The 23,205-nt window shown below is 40.0% G+C and overlaps 1 protein-coding gene across 3 annotated transcripts in view; it reads left to right on the top strand.

Moving 5' to 3' along the window:
- Positions 1-527: 527 nt before the first annotated feature.
- The window catches only part of LOC111875437 (regulator of G-protein signaling 20), a 300,561-nt gene continuing 277,883 nt past the window's right edge, over positions 528-23,205 (top strand). For 2 of the 3 annotated variants that reach the window (XM_033755811.1, XM_033755813.1), the window contains exon 1: positions 528-1,825. The gene's annotated coding sequence lies outside the window, so the exon portion shown is untranslated. The remainder of the gene's footprint in view (positions 1,826-23,205) is intronic. The other variant, XM_033755812.1, reaches the window with a different exon arrangement.

The raw sequence follows: 23,205 nt of genomic DNA, 5'->3' as shown, positions 1-23,205 counted from the left end.
AGACTTGGAAAGATTTCAAAGTGGCTATATTTTTGCCAGATGAATATGCTGAGACGTTCTTGATTAAGTTATTTTTCTTATCCGTAAATCCATAACTTCGGTTACCAATTATTATTATTATTATGTGTATGTAGTTCAGCTTTTAAAATTACAGTAGTCAAGCCACGCAGACCAGTCAAATGTCTCTATTTTTGTCCATTATCGCGACAACTGCATTTTCCCCTCTTCATAAATGTGTTCACAGCAATTTTTATTCTTAAATACACCATAATACTTCTTTGTATTCGAATGTGGCATTCCTTTGTCAGTATATGTGGCCACAGTAAATTTTCGCTTAAGAACCGCTGATATGAGCTTTTCCGAATGAATGAGGGTTCAGGATCCCCGCCCACCGCACCCTGGTTTTGTACTGTAGTTTTGTGAAATGGAGAGTAGGAACGCCGAGCGAGCAGGCCAAGACTGCGTCGTCCCGCGTCTGCGCGTCTGTTCTGCTTCGTCTGAACATCATTCCTGTAGTAAACGCGGTGCCTGCCTTAGTGCTGCGACTGTGCCACGAAACAGCCTGGTTGGATTCATCGAACCCGCCCTCCCCTCCAAGTTACAACATGCCATAGCTATTTCCATTAGTTCTTTCTCTAGACTATATTATCTGCACTAATATGATCCGAGGTGAAGATTTAGGATAGGCTGCGTGCGAGAGTGACGTTGGATTAATACAAGGAAAAATAATATTTCGGTCCGATGACTGGGTTAGATACAATGGGTGACATAATACAGTGGCGCGTGCGCGGGGCGCCGTGTGGGCAACCGTATCTCTGCTGCTCTCTCTGGCTCAGCCCTGCTCCGAGGGGTTAGTTGGTTGCCAGTGGGCGCCATGTTTTGCAGTGAATGTGTGCTTCAACTATTGCGAAATAACATTTACAAATTTAGAAAAGGTACACCTGGAAAAGAACGGGGACATCTACTTTTAGATGCATCTCATAATTTTCAATGAAATTATAGTGTTAGATCAATGTGAAACATACCATACTCGTACATTGACCTGCGGCTGAGTGTGTTTTAAGAACGAGGCGGTGTTTTCTTATTTCGTTTTCTCCGGTAGTGTTTTATTCTCCCATAATGCAGCCTTCGATTTTGTGTAGTGTTCAAAGTGTTTGCTACCAGGTGCCACATTCTTTCTGTTGGTGCAGCAAGGAGGAAGTGACTTCTGTTTATTTGTTGCCTTTGTTCTTTCCTGTATCGGGGGTTAATATCCGTGTTACAGCCAATCCAGTTTTAATCTCCACTCCTTCACTGTTAGGCCTACCGTTTCTTGCTTAAAATGTTATTCATGTTACGATGCAAAATATATGATAATCATGAAGCTACACACTCGCCGGCAACGACAGGATAAATCGCCTAAAAACATTTACTGTATACAAGACACGCTAATTCCTATGCCATTTAGAAATGATGTAATCAGTATGGGCTATATACATTAATTCAATTTGTACCTATTACAAAAATAGACGTTTCAATAAAAATTTTGGAAGAATTAGGCCTACGTACTGGACACTGTTATATATTTGTGTTGCTGCATGTAAAGCAGGCCTACGGTGTTATTCCACGTGAAGTGCTGGTGCTAAAATGGTGTCATAATCGTTTACATCGATCTTATTTGGATATACATTAGTGTACTTTAAGAAGGGATCTTGTTCTGCAGACGCAACCATGGCCGTCATGTCGTCATCTACTGAACCCCAGAACCTCCTCCTGCAGCAACCCTGTTCAGCTTCAATCTGCTCAGTTGCCAGGAACACAACAGCCTTCATGGGACACCACAAAGGTAGGCTTCAAGCCCAATTCAAACAATTTCATGAATTCATGTTCTTTAAGACGCACGATTGTCATGAGTTTGAACACAAACTTTGGTCTTCAATTGAACAGGGTGTCATGAGCTGCGATTGTAGTGAATATTAGGCCATCTGACTAATTCCATTCTGCTGCACTTTGATCAAAAATCAAAGTCTTATATGAATAACATCCTTGCAATAGTACTGTAGCTGGAGGCCGCGCCATAGCTCAAGCGGTTAGTCGCTGGCTTCCCATCGCGGCAGCCCGGGTTCGATACCGGGTCTGGTCAAGTGGGATTTGTGGTGGACAAAGTGACGCTGGGGCAGGTTTTCTCCGAGTACTTCGGTTTCCCCTGCAAATCTTCATTCCACCAATTGGTCCACAATCACCCTCACATATCATCTGGGGCTGGTACAATAGGCCAGAAGTGGCCGCAGTACGCCACTAGCAATAAATTAAAGTACTGTAGCTCTGATATATCTAATATCCAATACCGTACATGATTACGGGTTTATCCATGGAGGATGTTCTAATTTCTATACACGTCATTTGCGTTTATAAACCTGAGATTCAAAGCTACGCAGTTTTGTTAAGTTCATCGGCTTCTAATGTCACGATAGGCTAGTTTTTGTGGATTTATATTCTGTGTAATTAGAAACCAAATATCCTAAAATCGAACCACGGAAAATTCCACAATGTGCGAGAATTATGTTAAAAATTTTTCAGTCTTCGAAGTAACTATATGGCATTTATAAGAGAGGAGGAGAGAGTACATAATATGCACGCAAGTGGTTTTAGATAAATTTAATTAATGACACACCAGAAGGGAGTGGCAGAAATCCTGGATACTGTAAGGAAAGAAAACCTATAAATTTATTGCTTGATATGACAATTTGTTCAGGAGTTTTTATGTTCATTTTTCTCCGGATGAGTTGGATTTTTATTTTTTTTTTGTATGGCTGTTACATTAAATCATCTCGGTACATTTTCAGTTAGGTAAATATTAAAGAGAAGTAATTGCATTAACACTGTATGTTTCGTGAATTATCCAGCAAGACATATCCTCATATTTGTGCCAATAGGAGAACAGTTGGAACGTAAGAAGTATTTCATTATTTGTTATTCTAACTCTGTCATTCAAGAGTCCTTGAGAGGGTGGTAGCTACTCAGTTATTTAAAATATTCTTCTTCTGTTATTGGAACCGATGGTTCATTATCCTCTTGACAAGAAGTTACCATTGAACTGCATCCTGAGTCAGTTGCATCCAGTCAGCATGCTCGCATTCTGTTCCATAGAGATCCATTCTAGTATTATCCTACAATCAGTGCCTAAATTTCCCAAGCAGTTTTCTCTGTAGGTGTTCCTGTTCAGTTGTAGTGTTTTGCATGCTTGCTGCAGCTCTCCTCTTTCATCCTTTCCGCCAGTAAGATTCGGCAGAGTTTCTCATTATGCAGTTCTTTTGCACATGCCATCAATTCACTTCTCTTAGTCGCTGCTGTTGTCCTTATCACCCAATTCTCGAATTCGTTAAATCTTTCTTCTTCACTTAAAGCGAGACACAAAGTTCGAAATCTATATAAAGGTAAGGTAAAGTTGTCCCTGTAACAGGCGGTAGAGGCCCATAGGGTTGTGAGACATCGAGGCTCTCACATTTTCTCTAGACAATCGGCTCACAGATGGCGGTAAGATTGTCAGCCTTACGCGCCGGCCGCCGTTTACTCCCAAGGAAGATTCCTGGTACTCATTTCTGTTACAGGCTGAGTCGAACCCAGAGCCATAGTGAGGCTGGAAAGACGCCGACCTTCCAGCTTGTAGCATAGTGCGTCAACCAACTATGCTACCGCGTACCCCAAAATCTGTGTAAAACAACAGTTAAATTATGATGCTCAATATTTGAATCGTCACAATTTCAGACAGGGGAAACATCATAACATTTCTGAACTGATTTGTAGAAAGCATTCCCGAATTTAACCTGTTCGTGGATGTTTCTTTGATGAAATATGTTAATCTGCTTATTGCTAAGGGGACCTTTTGTTATCTTAATCGTATTTATGAGGAAGTACGGATACTGTATGACGATTTTGGGCGGAGAATTGTGTGGGTATAATATGAAACATGTTTATGATTAAAAATTCAAATATGGAAACAAGGGGAACTTGCATTGTGGATTTAGTGGTTATTTCATGTCTACAGACTTGCCGCTAGGAGGAAGTTCTGTTTGTCTTGTATATTTTGTCACTTGAGGCACAAAACGTTTGCCGTCGTGACTCAACTGTGTGCTTTAGAGAATTCATTGTTTTTGTTTTCTGTTTTCGCTTGTGCTTTGTGAATGTCACATGTAAAATACGATAAAATACGATAATAGTACAAAATTTGTTTTCATTTCGTCATGTATTGTGAATAAAACAACGCACGCAATAAAGTTATAAGATACTGATGTCTGGAAACATTTGTTGATAGGCAAAGATATGGGGATAATTTTGACAATTACACAATTCTATTAAGACGTCAATATTTTTGTTCCTTATTGTTAGAAGGAATCTATGTGTTCGCAACTTACAGTCATGAATTTGAAATTATTGGCTCCACTTGTATGGCTTGCACAACACCGGATATGTGAATTTAGATTGCTCATTGGACTGTTTAACGGCACTACGGATGTGCAGGTGGGGGCACGCGGTAGTGTAGTTAGTTGAGGCACTATGCTGCAAGCCGTAAGGTCGCGGGATCGAATCCCGATGAGATTGATTTTTTAATTTACGTAATCCTTCCAGCCGCACTATGGCCCTGGGGTCGACTCAGCCTCTAACAGAAATGAGTACCAGGAATCTTTCTGGTGGTAAAGGGCGGTCGGCGCGTAAGGCTGACAACTTTACCGCCATCTGTGAGCCGATTGTATAGATGGGAGCATTAACATCAAATAACCCTATGGGCCTCCACGGCCTATTACAGGGATAGCTTTACCTACTTTTTTTTTTACGGATATGCAAATGCTGAAAGTATGAGACACGTTAAAATGATGGTGGTCGTTGAACAGAAAGAAATTTAGAAGAGAACGGTTGTGGCCTATTTTAAGTCATAGTTTGTTCGAAAAGACCGAAATATAATGAGAATATCAATCGGCATAATTAATAATGTTAAAATATGAAAGGCTATTGACAGTTATATGAATGTTGTTGAGTCTGATAAGTGTTTGTCAGTTTAGTTTTCATGTAATACTTTACAGTTTCCTTCAGAATTGTACCCGCTATGGATCTAGGCTGGATGTTCCGTTAATCTAGCAGGTATTTTGGGTTTTATTCAGTTTCTGCGGTGAATTCCACGTTAGCATTTTTAAATGGCCCATTGTCGCCTCCATACAAGTCCTTACCCGTCTAGTCATTCTTCATGATCGTGTTTCCATCTTATCCAACTCTACATAACCTCTGAAAGTGAAAAAGCTTAATTAAATCAACCCGAAAATGAATGAATTTTTGTGATTTGTGCATTTGTACAGGGCAGGATCTCGCTGTTCCAGTTTATTTGTCAAATATTTAAGACATAGACGTGAATAATATAACCTAAAGTGACAGTAAAGACTGATGTCTGCATATGACGCCTTATTGTCTGGTATATATTTTCTGAAGTTTCGGTGGAACCCCCTACTTCCATCTTCAGGGCAGAAGAATGAGATGTTTACTTTGGGAACCTCAGATTTCACAGAAATAAAATTATTTGTATGATTTGAGATCTGAGGAGCTGCTTGATACCTGCTTCATGTTGGTTTCTTGCTTGGCTTGAGGCGACATGTTCCTCTGAAACATCCATCGATTTTAAACGGACTACACGGAGTTATGTTCCAGACGATAGAACTCGTAAAATCAGTTGTTTGTTTGTTTCTTTGTTTTCAATATTAAGAACTTCTATTTTCGAGTCGAAATTCAGCGCCTTCTATTGTCCAGATGCTTCACAATTTGTTGTTGTATGGGTCGTGTTTCCAAGTGGAGAACCAGGTGAGATATCTCCATCAATTTATTGGCCGGAACTCTGGACTCTCCTTTATTGAAACGATAGATGAATGTACGGAGAAGCTTGTAACCGTTTCAATTCAGGCGGATTAAGTCCGAGACACTATCATAAAGCAGACCACTAGGAGTATACATTCATCACTTACTTTCCCTGGTCCATTATCTTATCTTCACGAACGTTCTAACAAAACAATGTGATTTTGCGCCATAGAAACCCAACAAGAGGAATATCTGGATTAATATTGATAAAAGGATTTATATTGATATTATCAGCTTGAAGGAGCCGGGGTAGCTCAATCGGTACAGCGAATAGATTACGGGTTGGACGACCGAAGAGTCACAGTTCGATCCCCCAGAAGGGCTACAAATTATTTTTCTCTTCTCCACAGTATCAAAACCTGATCCATGTCACAATACCGTTACTGTCAGAAGCTGTAGTTGTGAAAGGAGCCTTGTAGCAGAGAGTGGAACTTGCTCATTGCGATATTTTAACCCTCACGTTTATATTAATGAACACGGCGAAATTAAGTCAGTTTTTATATCGAGATTATGTTATTTTTTCATATTTTGGTGATAAATACATTCAATACGTTCACATGACTTCACTGGTAATCATATAACTCGAAACAGTTAACTATTTACTGTGTGATACGTGGTCTGTTGTTTTGCTTATGACGAAATATGCACTTTCAACTAATTCTTCATTATGAACAGGAAATCTCCAGCTAAGTTACATCAAAATCTTGGGAATTAATTGTAGACTCAGCAGATCTTCAGAGTTTCTGGCCAGAAGAGCACCTGAAAAAATCCAGAGTTCCAGACATTCTTTTTTTTTTTATTTCGATTTAGAATCTGTTCCATCAAAATCCTGCCGAATATTTATCGATATCACGGCCATTTTCACAGTTATTAAATTTTGATATGATATGCATGGCATTAGCGGTCTCTTTTGACAAAACATTCTAATATTCTTCTGTAGGATCGGAAGAGAACCATAACATTCAGTCTCCAGAGAGTTATTCCAGAGGTATAACTTCTGACTTCTTATGACAACCAACTTGCTCACGTTTTATCTATTTATTCGTAATTTATCATCCAAATTCAAGAAACATGAAAATACTCTGAAGTGACCGACTCTCTCTGAACTCTTATGGGAGTCTACCGAATGCAGGAATTACTCGTATTTCTGAATCCGTTATTGACCCTTGGGAACTCGCTGTGAACACTTCCACGGTAAAACCCATATTATACGTACATTTGCTTTAGTTCTCTAATATAATCTCATGGCTATCTAGTTATTTTGTACAACTTATAAAAGGGCCCTCTGCACGGTGCTTTCATCATCATCCATTACAAGCTGGTAGTCAGCAAACATTATAATGTTTTCGTAAATTTTCTTTTCCCAAATGGATCTGGTAAATTCAAAGTAATCAGCTGGGATTTCCATGAATCCACACTTGGTCTTGTTAAATTTACCCGGAGCTGAAAAATGTTCTAATGTTGTATGATAAGATGCCAATAATCTGATCCATTTTCCAAGAAAATTATAATCTGTATGCCTATCACTGAAAAAATTGTAACACGCCTTTGACAACTTATACCTTTTTTGAAAGCCATGCCAGTGAATTGGACGATGAGTCGAATACAACCAATAACTTTTGAGAACCTGACATAGGTGCATTCCTGCATAATTGATAAACGTCAGGGCACGACTTGCCTGTTTACGAAACTCTCGGAATATCCAACTACTCTGGCATATAGTATGATATTCTTTTATTGTTACCCATAATTACAAGCTTATAGAAGACAGAGAAGGCCGACCACGGTGGCCGCGGCCTAAGACATGAACTGTTTTCGTTCTCTCGAACGATGGTATCGTGGGTTCGAATCCCACCCAAGGCATGGAGGTCTGTGTGCGTCTGTTCTGTGTTTATGTTGTCCTGTGTGTAGGTGGTGACCGTGAGACGTGCTGGTCACTTGTCCAAGGAGTCCTACCGTTTGTGTAAAAAAGGATTACGAAACTAAAGAAAGAGACTAAGGCCCAACAAAAGGCTGTAGAGACATTAGTGAATGAATGAAGGAAGAGAATGAGTAATGGGAGATTGTGAGTCCAGAATTATAGCTAAGTTTATCTGAGTACAGGATTTAGAACTGTATTTCAGAGATGACTGATTTACTGAAAGTTTTGCACAAGAGTGAGTCTGTTGCAAAACAGATTATGGGTTTGGAATATGGTTCCATTGACTAATTTTACCGCTGAAGTGCATCTTGTTTATTCTGTAATGACTGTCCTTTCCATATATCTAGTCTCAAGGAGTTTAATTCATTCAAATAAATTAAAGGACCCTCAAATATTTCGGGTTTGTGACAGAGAGTAGTGAAGCCGAGTCTTCGGGCGTCTGCCTACTTCTATAGTAAATTGACTTCTCTGATATCACAGTGGATGTAAATTACAGGAATTACTAAATACCATGAAGAGTTTCTACATGTCGCAGATGTTAGAAATGTCATAGGTTAATCGCTATGGCGTCTGATTAATCGATAAATGTGCTTAACGCGGTTCAACTGCTCTGGGTATTCGAAACTGACAAACACGTGAAACTAATTAATCTTGAAATTAAAAATAAAATTTAAACTCATCCACGTCTGTCGTGGTGAAATAAAATTAACGATACCATAGCAAAACTATAATTATTCCATACTTTTTGAGGGTAATTTCAGGAAAAGTGTACGATTCAAGTGACACTTTTATAATGATGTTTTGTGTCCAGTTCCAGCGACGTAAGATTGGTGCTATTAATATAAATATGGAAACGTTCCTCATTGTTTGTTATGAAATAAACAAAAAACAAACTCTGTGGCTCTAGTCAGCAAGCGAACTATACCGACCGAGCGACCGCCGTTTGTCGGCAAAATTAGTGCGGATAGTGGATGTCGCGTGGTCAGTGCAACGAATCCGCACGGCCGTTAATTTCGGTTTTCTAAACCAGAGCCGCTACTTTTCCATTCAAGTAGCGCCTCAGCCATCCTCACGAGGCTGCGTTGACCCCGTTCCAGACCCACTACTTCTCAGAAAATCTGGTAGCGCTGGGAGTCGAACCCGGGACCTCTGGATCTGTAGCAAGGAAGTGTGACCACTAGACCACAGAGGTCAATATGTCCATAAAGCCAAGACATTTTTAAAGTACACGTATTACTTGTATTTTCAGGAACCATAATTATTGGAAATTATTGTACTTAGATCAATATTACAACACAAAACATTCAGCCTTCTCCTCCCCTTGCAGAAGAATTAGGACGGTATGCTGTTGATGCGGTGGGTGGCTTTTTCAACGTTGCTCGTTTTAGGTGGCTTGCATGTAACGCAGATGAAAACAAATGCTCAATATTGATTTACTGTTAGAGCGGTCTGTTTAACGCACGAGCGGAGACATATGCTTACTGTACGAAAACTCCAGGGCAGTGTACATAAAACCCAAATTGAATTATTTCTTTACAGCAATGAAGTTGATGGCTGCGCATTCAAAGTCGGGATACTTGGGGATATGGCTATTAGTAAATGAAATTTATGATACTTTGAAACAGTTTCGTATTAACCATCCGAGCATTCTTTGTGCTCGTGTCTATTGTTCATGGCATTTGAATTCTTTTATCGTAGTTTTACAAAAATTCGCAGTTACAGACTGAGATCTGATTTACACACTGTTATTACCGTCGTTCGAATTACATACTTTTTGATATGGCTTTGAAACTTGGGGGGGGGGGGGGGGGTGCANATGAAAAAATTTGGTGAGGATGCACTGTAACCTGAGGAAGAAGTAACAGGAAGACAGAGAAAACTGCATAACCGGACGCTTCATGATGTCTTCCGCGTAATCTCTTTAGGTGTGATTAACCCAACAATGAAGATATGAGTGGAACATGCTGGATAAGGTAAAGCTATCCCTGTAACAGGCCATCGAGGCCCATAGGGTTGTGGGACGTTGAGGGTCCACCATTATCTAGACAGTCCGCTCACAGATGGCGGTAAAATTGTCAACCTTACGCGCCGGCCTCCCTTTACCACCAGGAAGATTCCTGGTACTCATTTCTGTTAGAGGCTGAGTCGACCCCAGCTCCATAATGCGGCTGGAAGGATTAGGTCAATTGAAAAAAATACACCTCATCAGGACTCGAACCCTCGACCTTCCGGCTTGTAGCATAGTGTCTCAACCAACTACGCTACCATGTGCCCTAACATGCTGGGGGAAAAGACATATACACAGTCTACAGAATTTTGGTGGAGAACCCCAAGGGAAGACACCGCTTTGGAGGTCTGGGCCTAGATGTAAGATTTGAGGTCCTCGCATTGATGGTTATGAAGAGTTATGCCTTCTGAGATATAACGTCGTGTAGTCCATTGAAAGTCAACAGACATTTCGGAGGAATATATTGCTTTCGTCTTTAGGGTTAAAGATATTGGTGTGGAAGAAAGTGGCAAGCTAGATGGGTGGATAGTATTAAGCTGTATTGTAGATAAATATGAGATAAAGATACGCACTGACTTTCACTGACTTAGAAGTGGATTCAGCGAGGATTTTCGTGATTATCGTATCGAAAGTTCCAGTGCCACGAACCCGGAGTTTTTTTTTTACTAAATAACAGTTGATTTTTCAATGAAAACATGGAGTTATGTGGGGAAAGTACGTAGGAAACTAATTATGGCTGTCGTCCAAGGTTATGGACATAGTAGAAACTGTTGTATATTAACGGCCGCGGGAATTCGTTGCGCTGACCACGCGATATCTTCTATCTGCCAAAATTAGCATTAACTTCGCCGACAAGCGGCGGTAGCTCGGTCGGTATAGTTCGTTTGCGGACTAAAACCACATTTTTTTTTTGTTTTAGGTCAAAACTACTCTTGTGTTTAATCTCTACACTACGAAGGCGTATGGGAGAGCTGAGTTACACTTCATGCAGTTTAAATCTCGTCACGAGGTTGAGATCACTATACACAATCAAACGAATTGAAATTAAAATCAAAGGCCCCTCGGGCAACTCCCTTCAATAAAATATGAACTTACTAATTCTTTGGGCCTAATATTTAAAAATGTATATTATTTTAGCATTTTTTTCTGTTGGGACAGATGCAGATATCCGTTTCCTTTGTTTTATTGGCTTGAAAATAAATCAATTTACCTCTTTGCCGCAGGCAAGAAATGTTATATCAGTTTTAGTTGAACTCCCCCTGCTTCCTTCAATCTGTAACCCTTTATCATGTGCATCGTTTGTTGATACTGTCACGTGTATTAGGGGTTTTGAGCGTGACTTATAAGATGGGTTTTGGATTTGATGATTGGATTCATTGCACCTTATACATTCACAGCTCATGATTACAGGCAGTACAGCGCTGTCGCTGATCTACACTCTTCACAGTTCACCATTGCACACAAAATAGGGTTCTCAGTCTTCACTAGTCGTATACTGGCAACGGATTTATAACAATCTCACTGCCATTTCAAATCACACACGAAGTCTTCTTCTCACAGCCTAGTTCCCTTCTTTTCATTAATCTGCAACTGCTACTTCCGAAGACTCAGCTCACTTAAATTCCTCTGCTCCTAAGCTCATATCCCGGCAGGCTGGCGTCTCGAAACTCGACTACAACTACTAATCTCTTATGCTCTTTGTCAAAGTCACGTTGCGACTGGCAGTCAGCCAGCCAATCTGTCTTGGTGTCCAACCTCGACTGGGGCTCATGAGCAGATATTAGATCCTGTTTGACAGTTACTGTCCTGTCCATATTTGGCGCCCTCTCTGACGAGTGGACGGGCCTATCGTTTGTCAGTCACATCCTGCAGTAAGAAGTTAGTTGTCAGTATGTACAATATATGTACATTTTACATGTTATTGAATGCATATATATACAGTATGTACAAGGCCTTTCTCAGTCCAGGCTCGGTACAGCAGATGATGTCCTATCTTCAGTAGCTCCCGCTACAATGGCACTCTAGTCACTTGAACGGTCGTATGCTTGACCGCCGGCAAGTTTAAGCCTCTTATGTTTCCCTTTTTCGGTCTTCGCTTTGTCCAGTGTTGCGAACTTTTCATTTTCATGGGTTTGTATGACTTCTGCTTGTTGCCTGCATACTTTTATTATTTAGTCATATATGTACGGAAGTTTCAAAGCCATGTGCAAATCGCGAACCGGTGTGCGCTTTGGAAAATTGCCAGTGGTGCGGAGAACTTTGTTTTGCAGGCGCTGTAATTTCAGTAGATGTTTGTCTGCCTCAAACTCCCAGGCGGGGCAAGCATAAGTCATTATCCTCCTAACGAGTGCTTTGTGGAGGGTCAGTTTAATGTTAGTGCTTAGTCGCTCACTTTCGAACAGGGAATATGCTCTAATAAATGTTCTAAAGGCCTTGGCTTCGATCATTCCAATATGTAATCTCCATGTAACTTTCTTATCGAAGATTACGCCGAGATATTTTACACTATTTACAGATGGAATGTTTCGTACATTCAGTGTAAGATGGGACTCAGGCGGTTGACGACTGAGGAGAAGTAGTTTTCCAGAGCATCATCCTAATTTATTTTAATATTCCGACGCTCACACCAGGTCTCCATTGAGCTGAGACCGCGCTGCAGTTTTCTGACAACAAAACCCTCTTTGCGTTCTGTCGCATACATACAGGTGTCGTCATCAGAGAGGGCTAAATAAACACCAGGTGTTTGGGGGGCATCATTTATATACAAGTTGTACAATGTAGGGGACAAGACAAAACCGAATTTGCGTTGTGCAAATTCAGTGTTTCGGTAGAAGGTGAAATGCAGCCGAACACTTCTTTATAATGACTTTGCGTTGACCCCACGGTAGAAACCATCTTCTATTGTCCCGTATTGTTTTATTCCTGTTTACCGCATAATTGCATAGCAACGGTCGCGGCGCGGACCACATAGAAAACAGCCTCTCTCTTCTTCTTGGGGCGTGTTTACCGTTGCACGTGTTTACGAGTCGTTGCATAGCAGTGGGTGTATACGTCACAATATTAATTCCGATAACGATCACGGTGTATAACTCTTTGACGCTTTTCCATATATGTTGACTCTGAGGTTTAATTTCGTTTCCTTGTTTGTATATGTAGACAGCTTAGGGGCAAAACCCTTACGTAAATTGCCGTTGTTAAAGGCCGAGGTCTTAATTCATGATATATTTATGAGAAAATATTTCTTCACCATCATCATCATCATCATCATCTTTGGTAAAACGGCCCTTTTTGAGCCCTAGCCTTGCTCAGAAGATTCTGCGAGACTTGTCTATTCCGTCGTGAATCAGCCCATCCTGTTATCGCTTCTTTGGATTTCGCAACAGTATATATATATACACACACACACACACACACACACTGTTGAAGGCAAGGATGACTACCTTGCTCTGTAAGGGCGCGTCCACATTAATCGTGCTCGTGTGACTCGCTATGCTCGCGAGTAATGTGGACGATATGACAANCACAAGCCTGGCGAGCACGAGCACGAGCATGAGTAATGTGGACGCGCCTTAACACACACACACACACACACACACATATATATATATATATATGTTACAGAGCAAGGTCGTCAGCCTTGCCTCCAACCCCCAACCTGGAGGACCAGGTCTCTGTATTTGAGTCTTACAGTGACATGGTGGGCCCCATGCACCGGGTTCTCTTTTCGTCGCCTTCTATGACTTGCAGGGAACGGTGGAGGTATTCTAACCCGCCTTGGCTCGGGACTGAGAAAATATTTACATGATAAAATTATGGAATATAAATCTTGCGTAGCATATGAGTATATCAATGAATTATGGAATGAATACTCATATTATGAGGCTTTAGTAAAATGCAAACAATCATTTTTACATTTGCGGAAAGAATTCAGCCCCTCTGTGGGAGGCTGTATCGTTCCGTTATAAAGAATGTCACAGATTGTCGGAGGGTCTTATCCAGGTCTCTGTGCGCCCGAGTGAAGGATTGTCCCGGAGAAACCGTTGATATTGATTTGTGATGAAACACTGTTGCAGAGTCACGTCCGACGTGTTTTCCGTTGTTAGGTCATAGCGCTGCGGCGTTTTGGGAGGACATAAACCAAATACAGTCACGTGAAGAAAAAGTACCGAGTATCGTGGTCCAATGGTAGCGCTCTTGGACATGCTTTCTCGAGGTACTTGGTTCGGATCTCAACCGGTTCACCAATTATTCCAAATCCTCTTTTCTTGGCTTCCTCACACGCTCCAGGTAGATACCGCGGTGGTACCTCAACTAATCTTTCGACCTTATATTCTGAAGTGTACGCTCTCAGTCAGGGCGTTATATTCTTTTATAAAAGCTATAGTTGTTAAAGATACGAAACTAGAAATTACTTAAAATCAGTTTCGGCTAGAAAACTTCATGAAAGGAGTCTGTTTAGGAATATAAATGTAGAATGGAGATAATGTTATATTTTAGCGTCCTGTTGCACTGATTCACGTTCATGATGTGTATTTGTACCAACCATCTTACATTTCACCTTTCTCTTCACTACATGTTTCGGCACTAATGTGCCATCTTCAGGTGTGGTTTTATTTACGTCACACCATTGCACTGTATGCCATCATGTCTCCTTTATAAAATGATTAAAATGTAAATATGTCATTTATAATAATAAAGTTTATATATTAAAACTTTTCAAGATTTATCATCTATACGTCGCACTTCAAATTCGGGAGTTACATCAATCCTCTCCTATGGGAGTACTCTTCCTATATTCTTGTGTATATTGTGTTCTGTGTTGTGTCCTTCCCTTGTGACTGCGTGCGTTGTATTGTTGGTACAAATACACATCATGAATAGAATGGAGAATATGAAAACGCGTTGAAGGCCGTTTATTATTTGGACTTTGTCCATCGTCTTACCTCTTTTTGTAAAAACCACGACGTTTTTGCAGTTGGGTTCCATTTCCGACTTCAGATGAAGAAAATGTAAAGAAATTGTTTGGTTCCGGGTTACAGTTATGAGAGAAACTCCGTGTAGGGCCCCAGATTGAATAGGAATTTCCTTAGATCATTTCCAGCTGAAGACGGAAATAGAACCAATTTTCAAGCGATCTGGTTTTTATTCAAATAATTCAGTGTTCAGAGTCAAAATATGGTGTGTTACACCACCGATAATTGAGATTATGGCCTGTCTTGGAGAGTTTTATTTTGAGGACGTTTACTGGTTTGAAGTTGCTCAGAATATAATCCAGTTGTATGTTTCATTTTGTGAAAACGATAAACTTTTTTATTTTCGATATTTTTTATCGTTTAATTATCTGTAAATTTTTCCGGTTGTGCCAAAGTGTAAAGGATTGTGATCGTTCAAATGAACATTTTGTAGAAGACAGTTTGAACTCTCAGCTTAGGCAGAATGTATATTGCTGTGTAGTTCGATGGAACAGTTTCCTTCTGTGAACCTAATGATCGTTGAGCTAGTCAAGAAATTTTGGTACTTTTATGAAACTCAAAAGTTTATTACTCTGTCCACGAAGTCCCTTTACTGTATCCTGTCCAGAGACAGATGATCCATTCCACAAATTCACACCCTATTTAAGATACATTTTAATATTATCCTCTTTTTCTTTATGAGGGATTAATACTAAAATTGTTACTATTACTTACTTACTTACTTACATACTCATGGAGTTGAGCCCATTTTGAAGAGCAGCCAGTTGTGCAGTTACCCAAGAATTTCCTAGCATTCTATGGTACCCGAAGGTTCATTATCGTGGTCATAAGAGCCCTGCACTGGTCCCTATCCTGAGACAGATCAGACCAATCCATACCGTCCCATCCATTCTCTCTAAGATCCATTTTAATATTGTCCACCAACCTACGCCTTGGTCTTCTCGGTGGTCTCTTTCCTTCTGGTTTTCCCACCAATATCCTATATTCATTCCCCTTCATTTTTTACCATTACTTACTTCCGTATTTTCGTATTCTGTGCCAGAACATGCGACAGAAATTCAGTGCTGGTTTCATGGTCGTTTTCTTGTATGGACCTCAATCGAGCGCCTTATATTTCTTCAGGATTCTGTTTTGGAAGAAAGCTCGGGCGATGCAGCTGATTTCGTGTCTTCCACAATTAGTATAGAATAAGTTAGTCAAGTGTTATTACAGTTGATAGGAAACTAGTATAGTCGAAATTCATTCGACGCCTTGTTTGATAAAGTCCTATAGGATATGAGCAATGCGGGCGCATGAACTCTTTCTAGTGGAAGCAGCGCTGTAATCATTTGTCGAGTGATGTTTTTACTGCAGCAACAACTACACGTACAACGGCAAGTCTCAAAACCGAAATGTTGAATGCAATTAATAAAATTCACTATATTTTTGAAAACGGTAGAGAAAAATGCGTAGGGATAATGCTGATTACTGTTGAAAACAGCTCACTTTTGTTGCTTAGCAACTGCTGTTCAGTGGACCATTCGAGTTTTGTAATGACACAGCGTTAAAGTGGACGTCATTGATCTAGTAAGGATGATAACTCCACAATAATTTGTATTTCGAAAAATGCGAATGTGTTGCTACAGACAATATGGAGTAATAAATTAAGTCCAGAATTCTGAATGAGACTTCTAAATTGGTATGTTTGTGGCATAGTCACATAAGTACCTAAAGGCGAGTTTACACTAAGGCAACCATTGGTAACCGCACCGCACGCGGCGCAATCGCATGCGGCTTGCGTCCCGTGTCCTTTAGTTGTTCCAGGCCGCAAGGGTTCAGTTGCCTACTCGCATGCGGCGTGATGAGTTGGGACACGGATAAAACCAAGTGTCTTATCAAAGAATACCACGAAAAGAGCATTCTGTGGGATTTGCGGGATCCAAATTATAAAGACAATCGGAAGAAGTTGAAGCTATGAGAGGAATTAGCCACGAAGTTTGAATGTTCGGCGAAGGAAGCGAAAGAAAAGGTTACAAATCTCAGAACGACCTTCTACAGGTATAGAAAGAAGAAGAGCGGATCCGCCATAGGTGAACAGTGGGTGCACTTCCCTTCATTGAGTTTCCTTCCTACACAAGCTGACGTAAAAATTGAAGCAACCAGTCGCTCTGGGTGTAAATGCGGTCGGTCGCATGCGGCAACGGTTGCTCATGGCCGCATGCTGCTTGATAAATTGGACGGCAAACATAGTCGCCCGAGGATGGCAACTAGGTTGCTTTAAGTTGCCCAGTGTAAACCCACCTTAACAGTAAGAATGCTGTAAAGAACTAATTAATTCTACTAGATCTGGTCTCTTGTCAGCTCGTATAAATACAGCGAGTCTTGAACATGTCGCAGAAGTTATCATGATCTCATATGGATAATAGACAGTGCGTACCTTCTCTGTGATCGTGAATTGTCGTGTGATGGTAGTGATATTTGACGGAATGCTCTCCATTTCAGAGGGCCTCCTTACAAGCGGAAGTAAATACCAGTAAGAAGGTGAACAAATTGTGACGGATACTTTTCATCCGGACACTCTGTATTTATGTTTTTCAAGGAGACTGCACTTCCACAAAGTGTGTTATATTAACAATTGTAGAAGTTTTAGCATTGTCTTTTCCATTATACCTCGAATGTATTAATGTGTGTCATGGATGTTTAAACATTATATATTGCAATTCTTTGTGTGTAATTAAACACAATTGCTCCTTTACTCATAACATATTCCCTGGTCCATCTTAACAAAAACAACTCGAAACATTCAAGGAACTACTCCATGTTACCATTCATACACTCTTTAGATTAATATATAAAAGAATTAGGAAGAGATTTGACCTACTCCTGTCAACATAAACAAGCCGGAATTGGTTGTCTGCCCTTTTTCCAGTTAGGATGTTAGATGGACGGACACATGGAAGGAGACATAGAATGGGATGTCGGGAAAAGGCACATATCGAGGAAAGATTAGGTTAAAGGTTGATATTAGTAATATATATGTGAAGGTAAAGTTGTCCCTATGCTTAATTAATTAAGCACTACGCCATCCAGGCGTATGGGGGAGTGGATGTATAGATCCTCATTTTCTTGACATCGGCACTAGCTGCAGGTGAGTGCTCAACTTCACGCCACTGCCGCTTTACCCCCAAGGAGGCTGGGTGGCCCCAGAGCCGGTGTGGACGATGTGAAGAACAACATATTCTGACACTACCGGGACTCGAACTCCGACCTCTCGGTCTCCAGCCCGTAGGCAGTCGCTATGCCGATTACGCCACCCTGGCTTCTAGTAATATTTATGTACGCTAAGAAATTCGAGGAACATTTGTTACGGGACTTCTTATATCTTCCTGTAGCTCATCAAAAATAAAACTGTACATCATTCGTAATAAATAATAACAGTAAATATTATGCTAAGACACTGAGCATGTTTTCGTATATCCAGTTGACTTTGACTAAGCTACCTTTCAAACGAAACCGATTGTTGTTCAATAGCTCATTGTTGGTCGCTGAATTTTCAAGTTATGACATATACACTGTGATTAGCAGTTGGTTAATTATCTCATTTACTGCTGAGGGATTACAGCCTTCTCTTATCTTGAAGTAAATATTTCAGTAGTTACTATAGGATTCTGACGATGGTGTATAACACACAGAGATATTTTGTTTTCGGACTTTATCCATCGTCCTGGATCTTAATATAACTAATAAAAACACGACGTTTCGGAAACTGGATCTGTTTCCGTCCTCAGGTGAGGGAAAACACCTATTCTGTTGGGTCCCTTAGAAAGAGCTAGCCTCAATCAGAGTAACTGTTTTCCCTCACCTGAGGACGGAAACAGATCCAGTTTCCGAAACGTCGTGTTTTTCTTAGTTATCTTAAAAACCAGGACGATGGATAAAGTCCGAAAACCCAATATCTCTGTGCAAATATTTCAGAAAAATTACTCGTAATTTTTATATAAGCCACAAGAATAAAATCTATTGAACTGTTAAAGACGTTTAAAAAAATGACATTCCATGATAGATCCTTCAATGCACATGCCATTATTTTCCTAAAGACAGTATTTGCAGTTTTATTTGTGGAAACGGTCTTCATAATTTACTGAAATTTAGACAAAATCGTTACAGTAGTTTTCTAGAAAATTGTCGTTTTGTGTGTTGGACCCATTTGAAGGTCTCCAATTTATGAAGCTGGTTCATATTCACGTACCACCGATCTATGGCGGACAAACTTTTATATGGCGAACATGAACAAAATGTGTCCAACTGTTCAGCCACCAGCGAGCGGCACACCCGTCCGTACATACGTGCATACATACATACATACAGACAAACAGGCGGCATCCCAGAAAAAAAGAAGCACAGAACACAAGATAAAATAAATATTTAACAGTGTGGATGTAAATATTGTAATAGACACGTAAAAGTATGTGGGGTGCGAAGTAATGATATTTCAGTATAGTTAAAAGGAGTCTGCGACATAGTACAGCCAATTTCAGAAAGTGCTGCCCTTTACGGTTGGAAGAGAAACATTGCAGTTATTCTCTTGATTGTTCCAAATTAATTGATAATATTGAGCATTACATCCGTCCAATAATAGGCTTCTTTTATTTGCATAAGTCGTCCATATACTATATCAAGCATTGGCATTTCTCTCTAGTACCTGAAGAATGTTGATCTGATAAGCGGTTCATTTATTACACCAGAATCCACATGAGTTATTAATAATAATTTCACCATTGTAAGGAAAGAATGTCGAATAACCTTCTATATGCACGAATGTGATCAATCGACTTTTATCAATTTTATTCCCTTTTTATAAGTCGTACAGTAAATATTATTTCGACTGATGAGGAACTATTGTTCCAAATAGAATTTATACATTTGGTTAAGTTAAAAAAAGTTAAGTTGTGCCTGTAACAGGTCGTGAAGGCCCATAGGGTTGTGAGACGTCGAGGTTCTCACACTTTTCTAAACAGTCTACTCACAGATGGCGGTAAGGTCAGCCTTACGCGCCAGCCGCCCTTTACCCCCCGGAATATTCCTGGTACTCTTTTCTGTTAAGAGGCTGAGTCGACACCAAGGCTATAGTGCGGCTGGAATGATTAAGTAAGTTGAAAAAATCCAGGGATCTCATAGGGAATCGAACCCTCGACCTTTCGGCTTGTAGCATAGCGCCTCAACCAACTACACTACCTCGTGCCCCCGATACCCTTGGTTATCAGAACATACAGCTTCTTGGTTTAGGTCATTTCTTTCATTCAATCATCAATGGCTCTACAGCCGTTTATTGGGCCATGGCTTCTTCACGCAGACTAATGTCCTCAGTCTATTACAGTCTCCACTAACTGTTTCCGGGCAACGGATATCAACACAGGAACTATAACATTCTCACTGAATTACACACTCCAAATATCACACATAAAGTCTTCTCTTCACAGACGGATTATCAATTGAACACTCTTACAAATAACTAGTTGCCCCAAACCGTCCTTGTTGTAACATCTCGGTACGGACCACATAGAAAACACCTTTACTCTGTTGTTGTACCATTGTTACGTCCATGTTAGTTGCTGCGGGACGTGTTTGCTGATTTATTGCCTAGAAACGGCTCTGGTATATTTGCTTATCTCGCGGTCGTTGCATAGTAACGGCTTTACACGCTACAATATGTTTATTGATAAAAACTGCTTTAAAATTCTTCAACAGACTAGGAGAATAATTAGGAACCATTTTCTATATTATTCGGCCTTTCTTAATTCATAGACACACGAAGTACGCATGACAACTTGCTCTGCATCTTTATACATCATTGCATTGGCTTATGGCTCAAGTACGTTTTTGTTTGAAGTCACATCTGAAATGTAGTTATCGTTTGGAATAAAGTAAGATTAACACTAGTGTGAAAACAAAGAATAAGAGTCTCTGTAGCATTGTACCTGAGCTCCAGCTCTTGTGAAATATGGCTTTATATTAATGTCTGAATTATAAAATCATTTTTCCTTTAAATTATAAATGTTTCCTTATCAGTGGGGGCACGCGGTAGCGTAGTTGGTTGAGGCACTATGCTACAAGCTGGAAGGTCGCGGGTTCAAATCCCGATGAGGTCATAGGATTTTTTCAATTAACTTAATCCTACCAGCCGCACTATGGTCCTGGGGTCGACTCAGCCTCTAACAGAAATGAGTACCAGGAATATTATTTGAATATTCTTGGGGGTAAAGGGCGGCCGGTGCGTAGGGCTGACAACCTTGCCGCCATCTATGAGCCGATTGTCTAGAAAATATGGGAACCTCAACATCACACAACTCTATGGGCCCCCACGGCCTGTTACTGAGATAGCTTTACTTACTTTCTTTCTTTCCTTCCTTGTCAGTTCTGAATGCAGCATTGCTTTAAAACAATCACGACAGACAGACTGTCAGAGAAAGAGGATTTGTATTTAGTGATCTCTCTTACTGTCTTTGCAATGATATGCTTAGACGAACAGTTTCAAGTACGAGACTTCCATTCCATTCAAAATTATTGGAATTAAAAAAGATTCTATCCATGATTAGTGGTGAAACTGCTCTCCATAAATATCTCAGCAATCTTAATATTGGTTTTAAACAGTAGTGACTAGATTTATTACGCTAGAGGTAATATAAGGAAGTTGAGGAGTTTGTTGCCACTTCATAGATGTATTCTTACGATGTCAGGACTGCCGTTTCTTGTGATGGCAATCGGAACATAATCTGGGATACGGTGACGTTTGCTAGCAACTTAGGAACTGTAGTTTGTCCCGCAATACATTCCTCATGCAGGAAAAGAAACATTTCTAACAACAAATGTTTGAACTTTCTTAAAGTCTTTCTAGTATAATAATTTGAATTTTACTGTTCGTGTCATAAGTCTCTCCAGAATACTGTCTGTATCGTACTTAGAATTAAGTAAGCTTTGTTAATTACTTAATTCTAATAATTTGAATTTTACTGTTAGTGTCATAAGTCGCTCCAGAATACTGTCTGTATCGTACCTAGAATTAAGTAAGCTTTGAAGCTTTGTTAATTACTTAATTCTAATAATTTGAATTTTACTGTTGGTGTCATGAGTCGCTCCAGAATACTGTCTGTATCGTACCTAGAATTAAGTAAGCTTTGTTAATTACTTAATTTCTGATAATTTGAATTTTACTGCTAGTGTCATAAGTCTCTCCAGAATATTGTCTGTATCATACCTAGAATTAAGTAACCTTTGTTAAACTTAATTATAGGTACGATACAGAGATTATTCTGGAGCGACTTAAGACATCAGAACAAATCAATTAATAATATCGGCATTGTGATGAAATTAAAAAAAATCCTCAAAATAAAATTATACACTTTACAGTCTAAATTAATAAATTAAATGAAAGAAGAAACATATTTTTTGTCATGTATTTTTAAGATAGTAATTAATTTGACTAATAAGTTCATGGAGGTAGGCCTAGGCCCACTGGGGCTGTATTGCCAAGGAAACAATTAATTTGACTTATAAGTTCATGGAGGTAGCCCACTGGGGCTGTAGTGCCAAGGAAAAAATTAATTTGACTGATAAACGTATTATTATTGGTATTTATGTCTTCTTGCGTAAATTGAGATTGATGGCTTATCTTAATGTTCTGTATTACAGAACTGCCTTTTCTGGTCCATTTTTCAGTACAGCTTTGTACGTAGAACGTAGATATGTGGCATAGAAGACACTCCCATTTCAGATTCGGTAATAATTCTGAATGTCTTCACTCGCTCCATATTCTGTTAAGAAGAGTCGTCATAGAGGAAGGTGAACCGGGGTTTTAAAATATGTCTAGCAACCAGAAAACTCCGATCCCAGTGGTCGGGCCGTCTAAGCAGTGAATTGTCTTTGCCCGCTCAAGCACCTGGATCTTGGGTTCGAATTCCACTCGAGATATGAATGTCTGCGCCTGTTCTGTGTTAGTGTTGTCCTGTGTAGGCAGCGGCCTTGCGACGGACTGATCCCCCGTTCAAGGCGTCCTACCGACTATCTATAAGATTCTCAATTTCAGAATTAATCCTGAATAGGATCAGACCAGAGAGCCGAATCCAAGACAGAAGAAGAAACCAGACAACCAGGCAGTAGCGTGATAAATACTCGGACCATTGAGTGAACGAATTGTTGTGCTGAAATCGAATGAATTAAAGCTGAAGAGGTATGTACAGTGTCCATCCGTCTACCTGACAACGTTTTCAGGGCTTGAATGACTTTGTAAATGGAAGTGATTCAGGCTTTCTGAGTTATCGACACTCGAGGGTTATCCCTAGTTATATATACATAGACACAATCATTGCATGCATACACATAGTCATAACATGTATATACTGGAAAACATTATACACAATCATTTGATGCGTACAATTATTATTATT

This window comes from Cryptotermes secundus, unplaced genomic scaffold, assembly GCF_002891405.2.
Source record: "Cryptotermes secundus unplaced genomic scaffold, Csec_1.0 scaffold304, whole genome shotgun sequence".
In the NCBI taxonomy this organism is placed as follows: Eukaryota; Metazoa; Arthropoda; class Insecta; order Blattodea; family Kalotermitidae; genus Cryptotermes; species Cryptotermes secundus.
The sequence above is the reverse complement of the archived record's forward strand: the minus strand, read 5'-3'. Positions and strand labels throughout refer to the sequence as shown.